The sequence below is a fragment of the Vespa velutina genome, chromosome 15 (assembly GCF_912470025.1).
Source record: "Vespa velutina chromosome 15, iVesVel2.1, whole genome shotgun sequence".
NCBI lineage: Eukaryota > Metazoa > Arthropoda > Insecta > Hymenoptera > Vespidae > Vespa > Vespa velutina.
In genome coordinates this window covers 3804625-3818453 of record NC_062202.1, presented here as the reverse complement: position 1 = coordinate 3818453, position 13829 = coordinate 3804625, and the positions used below count along the sequence as shown (strand labels likewise).

At 36.8% G+C, this 13829-nt stretch overlaps 1 protein-coding gene across 9 annotated transcripts in view; it reads left to right on the top strand.

Annotated features, from left to right (window-relative positions):
- Positions 1–13829, top strand: part of LOC124954622 (frizzled-2) — a 126274-nt gene that overhangs the window by 74426 nt on the left and 38019 nt on the right. The window contains exons 1-2 of one of the 9 annotated variants that reach the window (XM_047507819.1): positions 10230–10247; positions 10484–11575. The exons of 6 other annotated variants lie outside the window; for them this stretch is intronic. The gene's annotated coding sequence lies outside the window, so the exon portion shown is untranslated. Of the gene's footprint in view, positions 1–7116; positions 7264–10185; positions 10248–10483; positions 11576–13829 lie in introns of those variants that run through there. 2 more of the 9 variants (XM_047507820.1, XM_047507821.1) reach the window with 2 other exon arrangements.

Genomic DNA, 13829 nt, shown 5'->3' with positions numbered 1-13829 from the left:
AGGAGCAAAAAAAAAAAAAGAAGAAAAAGAAAGAAAAAAGGGGAAACATTGAAAGAAGATGCTCCGAAGCAAAAGGCAGATAATGTAATGTATTCTCGGCTTCCCAAGCTTGTAGGAAGCTCGAACAGCAGCGTAGTATCAGGGTGGACGCGTGTATCTCTAAACGTATCTTCCGTGCTTTTATATACACATACATATACACACGCACATACACACACATATATATATATATATATATATAAATATATATGTACATATATATATACACATTGAGTTGCGCCAGACGGATCCCAAGTTTCAAATAAATATGATGGTGAATGCGTTATGGATCTCTCTCTCTCTCTCTCTCTCTCTCTCTTTTTCTTTTTATACACACAGGATAGAAATCACGATCGCGTTACTTCCAACGTGATATAGGCTCAGAGACGAATATCGAGAAATATGAAAGAGAACGACTGTTGACGATAGTAGTGTTAGTAATAGTAATAGTAATAGTAGTAGTAGTAGTAGTAGTAGTAGTAGTAATAGTAGTGGTAGTAGTAGTATTTAATACAAGTTGTAGTAGTGGTGGCCTCGTTCGCGTGCATCGATGCTGGATGGGTGGTACATATTCCTCCCTTCTTCTACCTCCTCCCTCTTCTTCCCCTTCTCCTTCTTCCTCCTCCCCTCCTTTTCCCGATGTCTCCTTTACATCTTTTTATTCGCGTGCAACAGCGACAGAAAGAGACTCGCTTCCCTTTGCCTCCCTTTTTTTTTTCTTCCTTTTTGCAAGACCCACAACTCCACTCGCCGGCTTGCTCGACGAATGCGATCGAATTCGAGTCTATCAGACACGGAAATAAAGAAGTAAAGGGAAAGAGAGAGATAGATAGATAGATAGATAGAGAGAGAGAGAGAGCGAGAGAGAGAGAGAAAGAGTCTCCCTCGATCGAGAAAAATCTTTCATCTGTTAAGGTAGGGAGAAAACGTTATTAAATTCGTATAAAGAAAAAGAGACAGTGTGAGAAAGAGAGATAGAGAGAGAGAGAGAGAGAGAGAGAGAGAAAGAAAAAGTTTTTCTTCGTTCGATCGATATTTAAATGATTCGTTTGAGAAAAAAAATAAAAAAGAAAAATAAATAAATAATGGAAAAGAAATATTATCTCTAAAATACTCCGAATATGCAGAGATTGTGGTGATAGTGAAGAGATTAAAAAAAAAAAAATAAAAGGACAGAAAAAGAAAAAGGAAAGAAAAAAGATTGAAGAAAATTGTTACGATCGAGAATCGAGACATCTCTTTGGAAGAAAAACGATGGACGATGATGGACACGTCCGATCGTCACGAAGGACCATTTATTTTCATAATTTATTCCTACGCCTGTGTACCTGTCAATAAGGATTTACTGATCAACGACGATAATGCACGCGAGCGGCGTTCAAAAAAAAAAAAGCAAAAAAGAAAACAGAAAAAAAGGAAAAAGAAAAGAAAAAAGAATGAAGAAGAAGAAGAAGATGAAGAGGAAGATGGAAATGAAAAAGAAAGAGGAAGATGAAGATGAAAATGAAGTCTCTCGTAGTTGTTCTATTCGAAGAAACTATCCTTCTCCATCATCAATACTCGAATTACAAAGATAGAAGAGGCAACAATCTATTGGATACCAACGAAACGTCAAAGTGTTTGCAAACCTCCAGGAACTTTAAGAAAAAGTTCCTTTGCGAGTGGTCAAAAAGTAAAAAAAAGAACAATAAAGTTTCCTCGATGTGAAACTTGAACGAACGACGTACGAAGGGAAGAAGAAGAAGAAGAAGAAGAAGAAGAAGGGCCACCACTGGTGGTGTCCTCCCTCGTGACGAGTGAAATACGTCCGTATCTCTCTCTCTCTCTTTCTCTCTTTTCTTTTCAACGTGTCGAGCAGAAAACTGGTCGAATACCGGTTAACCCCCGCAGGGACAATGTCTCTTCCCTCCCCCTCCACCCACCCTCTCTCCTTCCCTCTTTTTCTTCCTTCTTTTTCCTTTCTCTCTCTCTCTCTCTCTCTCTCTCTCTCTCTCTCTACCCATAAAGCTCCGACGTGGCACTTTTTCGAAAGGATCTCGTACATACATATATTACTTACATACATACATACATACATACATAGAGATCGATGATGACGTTTAGTCGTTAAATAAATTTCAATAGAGCTACGAAATTATTTCGAAACGCACTTCGTTCCTTATCGAACTTGCGCTCTTGAATTTTCCATTTTCTGTATTTCTTTTTTTTTTTTTTTTCATTTTTTTTTTCGTCCTTTCTTTCTTCATTTCTTTCTTTCTCTTAGAAAAAGGAGAAGAACTACCTCTCGTAATAGCGAGAGTAGGCCTCGTACTTACCATGTGTTACCTATCAGGGAGAAAGATAACAAAAAAAAAATGACGCTTCGAAAAAGGGGCGATCGGGTGGAACCGAACCGTTACTGTAGAAAGCTTGAAGAAACTTTCTATCTCTCTCTCTCTCTCTCCCTCTCTCTCTCGCTCTGTCTTCGTTTCTCTTTAATCTCCCCCATCCCAGCCCACCACACCCCACCTCGGACTAGTCACCTGGATTTCTCTATTTCTTTCTTTCACTGTGTTCGCTCTCTCGTTCGTTTTAACACGTTTATATTACCACGTAGATTTGTATTTATGTAAGTCTGGATAGGTTTACGGTGCTCCCATAACTGGCTACGTATTTAGTGGACGTATCTATGTATTGGCCGACGAAGTGGCCTGAGGGGAGTACTGGGGAAAAGGGGACAGGGATTAAGAGTGGGGAGTAAAGGGAATGAGAAACGTTATCTCTTCGGTCCGTGGCTGGTCGCCACTATCATGACTCTTATGCACTAACTTGAACATACGACTACGGGACACACAGTGCATACCATTCTCTTGTGGCCCGTTTAGGTGATAGGTCACAGGAAGCCCAATGTAATCTGTCTTTCGAGAATCTCAGACGCACTCACGTGCTCTTACTTATCTTGGTTTGGAGAAACGATCTTGTTACAAAAAAGAAAAATAAAAAAAGAAGAGAGAGAGGGGCGGGGGAAGGGGGAAGGAAAAAAAGGAATACGATAAATTATAGACTGTTACTATGGACCGTTACTTTTCTTTTTTTTTTTTTTTTTTTTTTTTTTTTCTTGTTCTTATTGGTCATCCTGCTTTTTGTCTGGTAGACAGAGAAAGAGAGAGAGAGAGAGAGAGAGAGAGAAGTAGTCATTCTTTGAAATAAACGAAATATTGAAAATTTCTGCACTAGTTGATCAAAAATTTTTTCCTGAGTCTTGTATATTATATATCACTTTATCTTTTTTTTTCTTTTGTTTTTTTTTTTTTTTTTAACTATTTATATATCGCATATTATTACTTAGTAAAAAGAGAAAAAAAATATATTGGATAAAATATTGAAAAAGTAATATACTGATAAAAATGTACTTATATATCGCATATTGAGTAATAGAAGAAGAAAAAAATAATAATACGATAAATTACAGACCAGAATCCTTTTTTTTTCTCTCTCTTTTTTTTATTGGGTTTCCTTGTTTATACATGATAGGGAACAAGAGAGAAAGAGAGAAGTTATTCCTCAAATTAAACGAAATATCAAAAATTTCTATACTAATTCGTCAACAATATTTTCCTAAAATCTCTACGATACTTTTCTCCCTTTTTTTTTTCTTTTTAAAAAATTTTGTACATCATATATTAAGTGATAAATCAAAAAAAAAAAAAAAAAAAAAAAAGGAAAAAGTATGTAGAACTCAATGAAATGGATAGAAATGATGAAACGTCAAATGGGAATAATGCAATGAAACAGAAAGGAAAAAAGATCGAGCTTTCAAGGAGCTTCTTCTTCCTTTTCTTTTTTCTCCTATAATTTTTTATCTTTTTTCCTTTTCTTTTTTTTTCCTTTTTTCTTTTTTTTTTTTTAAAGTAGTGTTCGAGGGAACTCGTAGAATCGATCAACTGACAAGTGCGGAGGCGCCGCTCTTGTCCGCTTTTTCTTCTTCTTCTTCTTCTTCTTCTTCTTCTTCTTCTTCTTCTATAAGCTAATTTCACGTCGAATAAAAGCGTCTAATATGGGCGAAGGGAAAATCCGTTTAGCGTCGCTCCAGCTTCTCAAGATAAATTGGTTTCGGGGTGGGATTTCTAAAGCAGGTTCTACGATGGCAGGAAATTCAGGGGTACCGCAGGATCCTTTTGTGAAAGCGAGGTCCTCCCTTGAGAATCCTGTCGTCTTCTCTCTCTCTCTCTCTATCTCTCTCTCTCTCTCTCTTCCTCTTTCGTATCTTTACTCACGGAGTTGCTTGGACATCGTGAATGTCAACCGTGACCCAACAATGGGACACGGAAGACAGCCTAGCACAAGGGAAACGAAGGGAGGGGGAGGTTTAGGGAGTAAGGAGGGAAGGGAAAGGGAACGGGGATTTTTCAACGAGCAAACTGGACTTTCTGAACATCACCACCAACGTAGAGAAAATCTGGACCCTCACCTTTTTGCCTTCTTTTTTTCTTGTTTTTTTTTTTTTTTTTTTTTTTTTGACGTCTTCATTTCGATGATTGCACCATCGTCCTTTCTTCCTGGCGTTTATAAAAGGAAGAAGGACGGATGGAATGGACGAATGGAGGAAGGATGGAAGGAAGGACAACGAACAAAAAAGGAGAAACTTTTCGATTATTCGAACACACAGGACTAAAGGGACAAAGAATTTTTTTTTGTTTCCTTGTCTTTTTTTTTGTTTCTTTCGTTTTTCTTTCTTTTTTTTTTTTCATTTTCTTTTTTGTTTCCTTGTCTTTTTTTTGCCTCTTTCGTCCTTTGTTTCTTCTTCCTTCTTCTTATTCCTCCTCCTCCCCCACCCCCACTGCCAACCGCATAACTTTTTCTTTTTCACTTCAGCTTAAAATCAGCTATACCCCATTTTATATTATCCTAGCGAGGAGAAAAGTTTCTTCCATGATAGGTCGAAGTTTCGATTGCAACGAAAAACAGGGGGGTCGGGAAGGGGGAGGGGAGTGGCCCCTCGATTTCAATCTTCGTCGAAAGAGAGAGAGAGAGAGAGAGAGAAAGAGAGATAGAGAGAGACTTTTTAACGCATAACAATGAATAAAAGCCAACCAGAAAAGAGAGAGAGAGAGAGAGAGAGAGAGAGAGAGATCTCTACTAGCACGGTCGAGACTTATCGTTGAGAGAATAAATTGTTAGAAAAGCGAGTTAAGAAAGGGAAAGAGAGAGAAAAAAAAAGAGAAAGAGAGAGAGAGAGAGAGAGAGAGAGAGAGAGGAAAAAAAAGAAAAAGAAAGTTTTCTATAGTAGATATGTATCCCTCGGAAAACTTTTCTCTCTCTCTCTCTCTCTTTCTCTCTCTCTCTTTCTTTTTCGTTCGATTTCTTAACTTCTTTTTCTTCGTTTCTCTCGAATAATTTGCTCATGCGGAAAGTTCATTGTGCAGATGCAACCTGCGGAGAGTAGTATTTCTATCCAAAACATTTTTTCAATCTAATTTATTTCCATTTATTTTCATTCCGATTTCACCGATTATCCCTTCGTATCCTCCTTCCCTAACCTGAAGAAATTTATTTCTTGAAAGAACATGCAAGTATAATACGAATAGATATATAAACTGACGAAGAATTAAAATATTGTTAGCTCGAACGTAACAGACAAAAATAGAGATAAAAAAAAAATATATATATATATATATAGGGTATATAGGAGGAGAGAGAGAACAAAAAAATATATAAACAAAGTCATTCAAAGGTGAATAACAATATGGTTGAAAGGAAAGTACTTAGATAGATATATACGTGAAATAGACAGAAAGATAGAGATAAAGGGAAATAAAGAGATAAAGAAAGAAAGAAATAAAGAGAGAGAGAGAGAGAGGACAGAAAATAAAATGTCTCCCTGTCAAGTGCAATGTCCCATATGCCAGGTCGAAGAACTATAATGGACCATACTCATCACACACGGGGAATTACCGAAGCCATCAGCAACTCGCAGTTTTGCTTTCTCTTTTTTCTTTCTTCTTTTTCTATTCCTCTTCTTTTTTCCTTTCTTACTTACTTTTCTCTCTCTCTCTCTCTTTCTTTTTCTCTCTCTCTCTCTATGGTGATACGAGATCAGAATCAGAAGCAATTCTCGTTCATTCGTCGTTACTTCATGGCGTGTACTACCTAAACGTTAATGTGGTAGTTTAGTCGAAACCACGAGACGAGTGGTGGAATCGAGCGACTACTAGGGGAAGTCAACAAGGCCACCCCTCCATTTCTTAGCTATTCCAGAAACGTCAAGGGAAACCGTCCTAGCCCCTAAGGGATTCTTCTCCTTTTCCCCTTTTTCCTTCTTCTTCTTCCTCTTCTTCTTCTTCTTTTTCATCTTCATCTTCATCTTCACTTTTTATCTTTTTTTTCTCTTCTTCTTTGATAATAAAAGATGTTGTTGGATAAAATATGGTGTTGCATTTGCAAGATGGAAATCCATAGATGAGTTAAAAATATGAATAAGAAATAATAATAAGAAGAAGAGAATTATTCTGTTTATAGTTTCTATTAATCTAACATATATGCATTCATACATACATACATACATACATATATACGGGCATATATAAATAAATATATATATATATATATATATATATATATATATATATGTATGTATACGTACAAACTTTAAATATCATATAAATTAAAATTCAAAAATCTTTTTAACTCCCTCCCCTGTTTCCTTGCCCCTCATTATAAATATTAATATCATATATATATATATATATATATATATATATATATATATATATATCTACATTATAGAAAATCGTGTTATAGTTTATCAACGTAATTCGCATATTAATGTGCATTTAACTTAACACTTCTCTCGCGTGTCGTTAATATTCGATATTAATCGGCATTTTATCATTACTCTGGGATCGGAGAAATTGAAAAGCCTTCCACCACTACGTTCATTTCGGATCAAGCAACTTTCTCAACACCGTAGGCACGATAGTCTTTGATCGATCGACTCTGTACACGTTTGCCCCTATATGATCGATTGCCCGACGATAACGAAAATACCGTAAAGGTATATATTCCATCATTTTCATCAATTCCTTTTTCTTCTTTTAGAATTCTATAATGACCGAGTATCGAAGCTTTGGCGAGTGTCGATAATAGAAGCGATAAGTTATTAACACGTTCGCTGACAGCTGATCTTACGTGTGGACCCGACACTTTATGAGAGATCGGAAGACTTTAATTTTTTACCGATAACAGGTACTACCGTTTCTTTTTTATTTTCCTTTTTCTTTTCTTCCTCATCTTCTTCCTTTTAACATATCATTTTGCTGTTTTTCTTTTCTTTTCGTTTCCTTTTTCTTCTTCTTTCATAAATTCTACTCATGTAAATTCATTTCTACCTTTTCTTTTTTTCTTTACTTCTTTTTTCTTTTCTTTTTTTTATCATTAACCAATAGTAATATTATTTTACGTATAACATACACCAACGCACAATATTAATATATATATATTCATATTTCGATTTAACATAACAATATAAAATTCATAACAAACGTGATATATCATTGAGCTTTATCATCCAAACGAGCAGAATGTAAGTAATAAAAGGGAACATTTTTTTGGTCTCTCCTTTTTTTTCTTCTTTCTACGTCTTTTTTTTAAAGAGAAGACAATTTCATGGAAGACAATAGAACGAGATTACGATCTATGTGGTAAAAGTTAATGTACATACGTCCATACAACATTGATGAGTCTCATTCTACGTGACAGTACGTAAAAGCAAAAGGTGTCGTTGTCATTAGGCCTGCGGCCAGAGGAAGTTGGACATTAAAAGGGGGGCAAAAACGTGGTATTAAAGATTCGTCGGTCATCACTCTCCTCTTCTCTTTTCTTCTCTTTCGTTCTCTCTCTCTCTCTCTCTCTCTCTCTCTGTCTCTCTTTCTCTCTTTCATTGCAGGTGTACAACGCGATGTCTTCGAACGTATCGTTATTTATCGCTCGTTTCTCGCCATCTCACCTGAGGGCCTTACTCTTCGTTATTTATGTCGAACGGGAGTATCATTTTTTCAAATGCACGAAGGGACCCTACGAGTAGCAAACATTTGGGCCCTTATTTTCAGTCTTGGTATGTGACGTCATTCACCATGCGAATTCGAGAAGGACCTTTACTCGTTCTCTCTCTTTCTCTGTCGTTACTCTCGTAGAGTAGTAACGTAGTACGAGTCGAGTTCGTGGTGTAGATCTCGATCGTATGTTCTCTTCTCTTCTCTTTTTTTCGTTTCGTTAACCAGACTCTCTATCTTTCTCTTTCTCTCTCTCTCTCCTTTCCTCCTTTTCTCTCTCTCTCTCTCTCTCTCTCTCTCTCTCTCTCTCTCGATACGAAATCCTTCGGAGATGGTTCTCTGCTAGATCTCTCGATCCTGATACGAGAAAGGACTCGAGGAGAACCGGTCGCGACCGGGCCTACACCGGAGGAGGTGTATCGTTAAAGCAACGATCGAAAAATCTTACCTAGTAGAAGTCGAGCTTGCTCGAGACGATGTCGTTCTCTCTTTCTCTTTCTTTTCTATATCCGGTATGAGGACGAAGACGACGAAGAAGAGAGAGAAAGAGAGAGAGAGAGAGATTGTCTCCCTCTGATAATCGTTGGACCTTTCCGTCCACGCAATTAAAAAAAAAAAAAAGAAAAAGAGACAAAAAAATCATCGCCACCCCCATTCTCTCTCTCTCTCTCTCTCTCTCTCTCTCTCTCTCTTGTTCCTCTAATTCGATCGATTCTAAAAATCGTGGCGATTTTTCTCAACAAAAGAAAAGTAAAAGAAAAAGAAGGAAGAAAGAAGGAAACAAAGAAAAAAACTCGTGTAAAAGAAAAAGAGAGAGAGAGAGAGAGAGAGAGAGAGAGAATAGGTATATGGCGTAACGAGATTGCCTTTAATTTCTTTTACCGGTCCGTTTTTGCAGTATAACCTGCCTCGTTATTCTTCGATAATGGAGAATATTCTTTCTTTCTATCTTTCTACCTCTCTCTCTCTCTCCCTCCCTCTACCACTTTCTCGATACATTGAGAACTTTAAAATACCTACCTACCAACCTACCTTCGCATAATGGCGCAAGATATGGCGGGAAGCTTAGCGTGGCGATGATTTTACGGATGAATCGCCGACACACTCGATTTTATCCCGAAAAAGGGCTTCACCCGAAGGCGATAATTAGCGATCGAGGCCTCCACCGAGTCTGGAGGCATCTCGTTATCCGCGGCAGGGCGCCCGCGCCTCCAACAGCATCCTCCTCTTCAACTGGCCACTCTCCTGTCTCTCTCTCTCTCTCTCTCTCTCTCTCTCTCTCTGTCTCTGTCTCTCCCTTTTTCTCTTCCGTAACGCGCACGGTGTCTACTTTCGCGTCGCGTGCACACGCACGCATTGAAAAAACAGGTGTGCACGTATGCGGCCTCGCGCACACGCGAACGTTCGTCTCCGTAAATATAGGGTGTTCGTAGTTGAAAACTTTTTGTTTATTAAAATACAAAATCATACTTTGACGTTCAACGATAACTCTCATAGGTACGCTATTTGTTTATAACGATATTAATAATAGTCCCCTTTTCTTTCTATTTCATCGTATTTGTCATTATTCTATCTAACGATATATACATGTACATTGATAATATCAAATGGATCATCGTTCGTATAAAATCGATTCCGTATATATCTACATATACATATATATATATATATATATATATATATATATATATATATATATATTTATTTTTTAACCTATTATAAAAAAAAAAGAAATAAAATGTTCGAAATAATGAAAAAAAAAGGGAAATATCTTGGAACTATGATAATCTATTGAAATATAATAATTTAAAAGGATAGATAATTTTGACGATGATAATAGATTTTCTCTAAATTATTGATAATAAAGAGACACCCTGTATAGATCGCTGGACCATCGTCCTGACTCCGTAGCGAGACGCGAGGACGAAACGCGTGGACGGTACAAAGAGAGACAGAGAGAGAAAGAGAGTAAGAGAAAAGGATAGAGTGAGCGAGAGGGTCGATGTGACGGTAAGCGATAGAGTGGGGAGACGTTACGTGCCGAAGTCTGCCGGTGACTGTCGAGTCGAACCGAACATAGTCGTACGTTGCCGGCTAACGCGTCTCCCCACTCTCGGACGGCAGTGCGTGTTCGTCCGGCGTCGGAGAAGGTTGATTTTTCGTCAACGAATCTCGCACGTGCGTATCTCTCGTTACATATTTCTCCGTCGGTTTCGTGCGTTATCGTTTTCGAACGAACAAAAGCCAAAAGAATATATATATATATATATATATACGTGTACTTACGTACGTACGTATATCTATATATTTCTATATACACACACACATATATATATATGTGGATACGTATTACAAGAATATATTACATATAATATGTATATAACAATCTATATTTTTCTCGTGGGTGCGTGAAGGAAGGAAGGAAGAAGAGTGTCGAGAAATACGCGTGATATCGAAAGGGGGAATAAATAAAGCGGACGGAAGGAGCGCGTGCGCGATTCATCGAACATCTCTCTCTTTCTCTTTCTCTCTCTCCCTAATATTCTGCCTCTCTTTCTCTCTCTCTCTTTTTTTTTTTCTATCTATGTATCTCAATACTACGTCGGTGATTCACGTTCCTTACGCGTGCTTTAGCAGGATTTTACGGTGGAACTGATTTAGTGCCGTCCCGTCGTGTGTTTCTTTTTTTCTTCTTGTATATATATATATATATATATATATATATATATATATGTATACATATACATGTATATACAAATGTACGTAACGTCGTACATAGAGAAACGAGAGTAAAAGAGAGGGAGAGAGAAAGTAAAGGAAAAAGTGAGAGAAGAGAAGAAGAGAAAGGAAAAGAAAAGGGAAGATAGGAAGGAGGGGCCGAAGGGAAGAGAAAAAAAGGAAAAAAAGAAAAGAGGGAGAATCTGAGACAAGCCACTGTACAACATTACGGAAGCGAAGAAATCAAAAACCCAGAAGGAGGGTCTCCTATCTCCTAATCACTACATCGGTGTATATCATCGCGTACCAACATTTCTCTCTCTCTCTCTCTCTCTCTCTTTCTCTTTTTTTCTTATTCTATTCGCACGAAGAATAGTAAAAATTCGTCAATTTTTATCTAATATCACGGAGATGTTTGTTAATGCTGTTGATGGACGTATGGATCCAAATGTGATCGAGATCGTGATCGAGAACGAATTTGTATCGTATCGTTGAGGAAGAAAATATCAAGGAACAATAATGGATTAATTTTCTAATTCTCCTTATGAAAGTTAGAATAATATCAACGGCCAGTGTGTGTGTGTGTGTATGTGTCTGTTAGAAGAACCAGCCTACCAACCAAACCACGGGAGAGAAAGAAGAACTTTATATATATATATATATACATATATATATATATAATATACAACGTACTACACACGCTTAAGAGTTAGACAGAGAAAGAGAAAGAGAGAGAGAGAGCCACATACAACACGAGAGGCAGTACCTACTCTCCGCGATAAATCAAGGTGAGATCCGGCTTTGTTTTCGAGGAGGAGAGGGTGCACCGATAGCCGGTCTCTCCTCTTTCTCTTTCTTTCTCTTTCTTTCTCCTACTACCAGTAAACGCGATCGCTTCTCTCTCTCTCTCTTTCACTCTTTCTTTCTCTCTCTCTTTCTTCCTATCTCTCTACTCTCTTCAACGGCGCGGTTCTCTTTCCAGTCCCTCTCGGCGCACTGCAAACGAGCATCCACGAGCATGTAGCATATATCTTGTGGCCAGTCTCTATCTCTCTCTCTCTCTCTCTCTCTTTTTCTCTCTCCTTTACGTCTCTTCCATCTTTCTCTCTTTCTTTCTCCTTCGAAATGTGCATAGGAACGACCAACGAACGAGAAACACATGCACGCGAAGCCAAAGAGAGAGAGAGAGAGAGAGAGAGGGACCCGACATGTTCCTTGCTTCTCTCGGTCCTGCACATTTCGAATGCCAAATGACTCTCCTCTTCTTCTTCTTCTCTTCTCTTCTCTTCTCTTTTCTTCTCTTCTCTCTTCTTTTTTTTTTTTCTCCAGCTTCAACCACTACTCGGCCAAAACTCTCCGCTTTACTCGCGGAATCTGCATAAAGCGGAGTAATCGAGCGAGCTCGTGCCTCTCCGTTCTTTCATTCTTTCATTCTTTTATTCTTTCCTTCCTTCCTTCCTTCCTTCCTTCCTTTCTTCTCTACTTCCTTCTTTCTTTACTCCCTTCCTTCTTTAATTCTTTTGCAATTTCCTTCGTGAAATTTGTACGTGAAAGGACGGATAAACACCCTTATTTATCCAACTACGAATATATATAAAACATTTTTGGGTATAACTCTATATGAACTTTTTTCCTTTTAGTTTATTTGACCTTTAGTTTAGTTCAAATACTTTTGAAATATCCTATATATGTCGAATTAAAAAAAAAAAAAATCAAACGTTAATTAAACATTTAATTTTTAATTTTCCTTTAGATATTATTCCAACTTTAATTAATAATTTATACGAAGGAAAATTTTCCTTTATTGTAATAAGAAGAAGAAATGTTCGTTTATCATAACGAATGTGAAACGAGTTAATGAATAATTTAACGATTGTTTCGTTAAATTAGAAACGTTTAACTACAACGATTGGAAGAAAAAAAAAAAAACAAAGGAACGTTTGTTTACATCGAAAGATAAAATCACTCGAATGGAAATTTAACGTTTGTTTGTTTACAACGATATGTCACATTAAAATCTATCACAATGAAAACATTGATTTTTATGATAATTCGTAATAAGAATTAGCTTTAATATTTCTTTTTTATTTTCACAAAATGAACTTGCTCCATTTTGAAAATCAATAACGATTGAAAGAAACACGTTCATCGTTTTATTACGGATAAGAATCGAAAGCGAATAAAAATATATTATAATAATAATAATAATGTCTTCGTTCTTAGAGATGTTCGATTCGAAAAGGAAGAAAAAAATAAAAATAAAATAGAAAGAAAAAGAATGAAAGGATCGATTATAAGAAGAAATGTATTATTTATATTAGATAAAAATCAATTGAGAAAATTATTCTCGTACATATTACGCCGAAGGTATTTTATTATTCGATTAGTTCAACCAATACGTACGTGTGTGTACGATACGTACATACACATTCGATGGGTACGATACGTCGTTGGTTGCGACCATCTCCGTTAGAAGTTCTATCTTCTAACCGGTATGACGATTAACTTGTCATACATCTTTCATAGTTTATACTTAGTCGATACTGTTTTTTTCTTTTTCTTTTTTTTTTTTTTTTCTTTTTTTTTCTTTTTTTTTTTTTGTAAACGTTTCCCCATTTCCTTCCTTATGAAATTCCATTGAACGTCGTTCATGTATACCTCGTAGTCGATCGACGATCGCGTACCTACCATACCATAAAACGTAACTAGAATTCGTGTTATTCGTTTGAATCAATATTATAATTAAGATACCCCCCCTATCTCCTCTCTCTCTCTCTCTCTCTCTCTCTCTCTCTCTCTCTCTCTCTCTCTCTCTCTCTCTCTCCTTCCTACCTCCCTGCTTGTAAATATGCATGTAAGTTGAATTTTATTTAACGGTAGTTTTACTAGTTAGGATCGTGAGAGAATATATTATACAAGATGGTGGTAAATCTCTGTGATTCGTAAAATGTCACTCGGCGAATTTGAAATGTCTAGTGTGTTTTCTAGTTTTATCAAAAATTTATTAATTTATGAGGAAATTTTCTCGTATCTATATTAAGA